This window comes from Austrofundulus limnaeus, unplaced genomic scaffold (assembly GCF_001266775.1).
Source record: "Austrofundulus limnaeus strain Quisiro unplaced genomic scaffold, Austrofundulus_limnaeus-1.0 Scaffold2, whole genome shotgun sequence".
Taxonomy (NCBI): domain Eukaryota; kingdom Metazoa; phylum Chordata; class Actinopteri; order Cyprinodontiformes; family Rivulidae; genus Austrofundulus; species Austrofundulus limnaeus.
In genome coordinates, this window is record NW_013952404.1 from 439,885 (window position 1) to 445,058 (window position 5,174).

A 5,174-nucleotide genomic window follows, 5' to 3' on the forward strand; every position below is an offset into this window, starting at 1 on the left:
ACCTTGAGCTAAACGCCGCTTACTCCGCGGAGCTCGAATATCGAATATCCAACTTGAAACTAACTTCACTGCGGTCAGTTAGCTTCCTTTATTCATAATCTGCTAACTAAAACTATCACTAAAGTTAAGCTGCTATACATGCAAAAAATATAAAATAAAAAAAGTGGAAGTAAAAAAAAAAACAAGTAAAACTAAGTTGCTAGTGAAGTTAATGTTTAGCTGAAGCTAACACTTTTCAAAATTAGTGGAAAAGCTAATCGGCTAAACAAAGGGTTACTTCCACTATTAGCTGATTAGTGAAACCATGCCCACCACTGCTATAGCTGATGCGTAAAATCAAGCRTCTTGTGCATAACTGTTTCTGGTTTTATTGTTGATATTTTACGTTATGATAGCAAAATGTCCTYAATATGCCATGTCTGAATTATTGCAAAGCACGGCTGAAAGCTAGGTCTTTATGAACGCTGTTTAGACTAAATGAATTTAAAAGAGTCGAAAGTTGTCATGATGAACCGCTTAACTCCCATAAACAAGTAAAGGCTAATCATTGGGTAAAAAAAAAAAAGAATATTAAAAATAAACTAAAACCATGGCAGCAATGAAATGAGTCGGCACATTGAGCCGACTCGGTTGCAACATCATCTGAATTAATACAAAATATATTTTAAACAGTTGGATTTCTTTAAATCTTTTCTTTTTTATATTATTTTGCTAGGGCAGAGCAGTTACAYTGAAACACAAAAGTTAAATAAAACTAGAAAAGTGACAAATTTATATATTTTTGCTCAGGCTGATAGATTTTCTTGTTGTTTGTAATTACTTTTGCAGTTTTTTTTGCAGTACTACGTCAGCTTTTCTATTTTTAAAACTTCTTTTCCAGGTGTTTCTTTGATATTATCATTTTTTTTTTTTTTTTTTACCAGACAGATGTTTTAGGCCAAAGAGTGAAGTTTGTGGAGGTGAAGCATCTTTCTGTGGAGGTGCTGTGTTCACAGAGGACGAGAAAGTGGACAACAGCGCCCTCGTGTGTCTGAAAACTGAAACAACAAATGAAAGCTCAGACCTGAACCAACCGGAGAGTCTTCTCTGTGTAAGTGCCTGGTTTACCTTTTTAGGACCTTTTATCATGACTGACTTTGTAGTCCTCATGGAGACCAGAATCTGGTCCTGATGTGGWGGAACATCATTTTTGGGTTATGAGTTTAGGTTAAAGGTCAGGATGAATCAGAGATGTTAAAAATCTCAATCCATCAATCAGAGCCTTTTTGTTCTTCAGAACCAAATCAATACATGAAACCCAAAAGATCAAAGGTCACAATTTCCAACCTTTGTTTGTTAAATATTTCTGAGTCAAACACTGAAATCCTCTCAGATGATTAAAGAGCTGAAGCTGAGTTTTCGTCACACGAGGTGTGCTTGATTTTCAGGAGGAAGTCATTAAGCGGGTCTCGAGCTGAGCCCGAAGTCCTCTGATGTCTGAAGGCTTCCCAGAACCACAACCCTGCGTTAATCACCGGACACTTGATGCACCCGACGCTCCGTCTCCTGACACAAATATGTCGATGATGTAACTAAACGTGTGGCTCTCATTATTYGCCTAATGAGCTGTCTCCGATCTGTCAGCCAACGAAGCGAGCAGGAGAACCGAGGGTGGGCTTCGTGCGGTCCCGGGGTCAACCGAGCGGCGGCTGAGGGGACGAGGGGGCCGGCGTGTGGCACTTAAGAYGGGGAAGGAGCTCGTTAAAGTGTCATTTTTGGGCAATATGCTCGTCGGCGTGGAAGAGGCCAATCAGCCGTGCCGTTCCCATCTCAGGAGAACGACTTTCATCCATCACTGTCGGCTCTATGATGATATTAGCAGGTGTTTACTGACGGGCCATTCACAGGAAGACAGATGGAGGTTCTAAAGGAGGTTCTGACGATCTTATTCACTCAGTCGTTTCACACACGGSCTCAATCCCAATGGGCCCACAGAGACGAAGCAGCAGATCTGGTTGTAAAAGCAAAACATCATTTTAGACAAAGATATTTATTCACAGGACTCAACTGCAGAGAATTAAAATGTTTTAAGGTCTCAGAGTTCGTATGAGTGAAGTACAAAACAGGAGGAGTTCTTTCTTTACAAAAAAATAATTAAAAAGAGAAACCAACACTGGTCTTAATCCACAAATATTCAGAAAATGTGATGATTTAAAAGGATTTTTTTCATTTTTTGGGCTGGATTTTATAAATACACTCATTTAAAACAAACAAATAAACAGCTCTAAGGAAAGTTAAGTTCTTCATTATTAGATGATCAAAACAAATTTTAACAAATATTAAAGAAAWATCAAAAGTTTGTGAACGGCTCCTTTGCTTCAGTCCTGACATCGTTTATTMAATTTTATGACCTAAATAAACACCTTTATCATTAGCTTGTTTTAAAATTCAAATTATMCAGAGCTTAAAAAACCAGGAAGAAATTTCTCATACGAACTATTTCTATTTTTTACAACAAACTCCCTTTGGATTATTGTGAAGTTTTATAAACACCAATAGGTTATTTTAGCAGAATGTGGCTTTGAAAAACGTTTCAGATGGAGACAATCTCATAAAAAAAAAMMWWWWATTCCATTAAAACAAACAAAAAAGTTGTTTAAACAGTCCTGCAATGGAGGCCACATTTCTAGTACACAAACCGCTACCAGTGAAGCTAAGTTCTTGTTTAACAGATTAGCATTTTTGCTAACTTTGTAAACCATTAGCCGACCAAAAAGCTTCCAATAAATTTATTTCTATTAACTTTAAGTCCACTATAGAGTCCGTCTGGTTACATTGGATTAAAAAAAGAATCTCGTGGCCATGCGATAAATTGTGTTTTTTTATTTATATTAAAAAAATGATAAACTCACTAATCTTATTTCACATATTTTTAGCCAGGAGCCATCTTTACAGGGAATATTTGATTTTGTCAGATTACCATCTACTCAAAGAGTGCAGACGTCCGCCAAATCCTTTTAAAGTAGAAAATGCTTTTTAAAAAATGTATTTTTAGGTTAAAAAAATCCATATTTTAACAAATTCTGGGTCAATGTTAAGATCCCTAATTGATAAAAGTCCCCCCAATAAACACTGAATTCAAAAGACTGTCCTGTAAACTGAAGACATGTTTGTAATTATAGGTAAAATTAGATAAAAAAATGTTTTACCACTTTTAAATAATCTAAATTGATCAATGATTTCTTTATAATAGTAATATTGGAGATCCTTCAGTTTAAGTGTTTTTTAATACCCACTGGAGGCTTGTTTGTTTGGTTTTTAAAGGACAGATTTCTGTAATGTGGCCTCACAAAACTGGTTTGTGCTTAAACATCAAACCGAAGCTTAAAACATAATAAATTCAGTGAAACATCAAAGTGAACAGACACTGTTTACAYGAGCGAGTAATGGAATCGACTGTAATTACACCTCCAACACAAACACTGAAGCTGCTGTTCCAAAGCTCAGGTTTTGGATGTAAACTTCGCCGACTTTCAGGAGGACAAAACTCAAAAACTGGAAAGTAGAAGCAAACACGGAGTCCGGTTTCCGCTGTGAGGCGTTAAACCGCCCCTGAAAACTTGTTTTTGMTGGTCGATTTCAGCTTCACAGGAGATATCAGACAGATTAATTCTGGCAGCAGAATGTTTTCAGGCCCTGTGTTTCACAGYTTCATCCACAGAGAAAGTTTTGTTTCAGTAACTGTGTTTGTCATTCAGGCCATGTCCCAGCTTCTCTCCTTGTTTGGTCCTTTTAATTTTCCATGTAACTTTCCTCGTGTCCCCTCACGGCGAGGATGAATATTTCATCAGGAGCCCGAGGCTCTTCCTGGCCCGAGGAGAACCTCACTGTAMCCTGGAAACCAAAAACAGGAGAAGAAGTGGACGTACATCCCAGAAAACAGCTCGTTTCAGAAAAACTTCATCTGTCATCCTTCAGTCAGCGCCGATACGGCCCCAACTTTTTCTTTCCTGATCCTATAATTAAATCTAACAAGCAAGCAGGTCACTTTAAAAACAGCTACACTCACAGCAGGTGTTTATTTTCTTTTTACAGACAAGGAAAAGAGCAAATTATTGTTTTCGTCACGTCTTAAATTGCAAATWTGGGCTGTAAAGTTTTCCCGCTGTTGTAGGCCTGGAAATAAAAACACAACAAAACATTTTGTGCAGAATTGCAGGAATTAAGACAAGAGAATGCATAAAGGCAGCTTCAAGGTGCCGAGTACGGGTCCCTGTGGTACAGAGTGGGCGTGGCTTGGCTGTGTGGGTGGAGTTTAACCATCCAAAATGTTACACGTTTCTCCACACGTGTTCAAATTTCGTCATTCCTGTCTCAAGTTATGRCTAAAATTAATATTTTTATTTAAAATTTAGGCGTTTTCTGTCCGTTTCGACTAAGCTACACGGCCCCCCAGCGTTAATCCAACTGTTATGGTTTCTTCAAATTCCCACCCAAAATAATCAAACAGACCACTCATGTCTTTGACAAACTCTTCCCACACACCAAGAACCTCCCACTTCATCACTGCCCATCTTCTCCTGCTCCTCTGTGGTCTTCAGCTCCTCCTGGGGGATCCTGAGGCGTTCCCGGACCAGAGAGGATTTACAAACCCTACAGGAAGTTCTCCCAGTGGGACAAACCCAGAAAACCTCCAGATGACCCACCTCATCTGACTTATTTTAATGCAGAGGAGCAGCAGTTCTTTTACTCCTCTGAAACCATCAGTTGGTAGAGCTGATGCCTCTCAGCAAGAAGGTTGCCGGTTCTAATCCTGGGCCGGGGACCCTTCTGGGTAGAGTTCGCATGTTTTCTCCGTGCATGTGTGGGTTCTCTCCTGGCACTCCGGCTTCCTCACACAGACCAAAAACATGACGGTTAGGTTGTCGCTAGGTGTGAGAGAGTGAATGGTTGTCTGTATGTCCCTGTGATGGACTGAGACTGGTCCAGGGTGCACCCTGTCCCGCACACTGTGACTGCTGGATATGGGCACCAGTGACCCCCATGACCCTGAAAGGAAGAAGCGGGTATAGGTGATGGACGGACAAATGAACAAAACCTCAAAACCTGCTGCTCCAGAGGTCAAATGACTTCATCCTCTGGGTAAATATATTCAAATTCAATTCAAAAATACTTTATTGATCCCAGAGGGAAAT

At 39.4% G+C, this 5,174-nt stretch overlaps 1 long non-coding RNA gene across 2 annotated transcripts in view; it reads left to right on the top strand.

Annotated features, from left to right (window-relative positions):
• LOC106518431 (uncharacterized) overlaps nt 1–5,174 on the top strand; it is an 18,538-nt gene that overhangs the window by 315 nt on the left and 13,049 nt on the right. The window contains exons 2-3 of one of the 2 annotated variants that reach the window (XR_001310319.1): nt 924–1,090; nt 1,428–2,552. This is a non-coding gene — a long non-coding RNA (uncharacterized LOC106518431). Of the gene's footprint in view, nt 1–923; nt 1,091–1,427; nt 2,553–5,174 lie in introns of those variants that run through there. The other variant, XR_001310320.1, reaches the window with a different exon arrangement.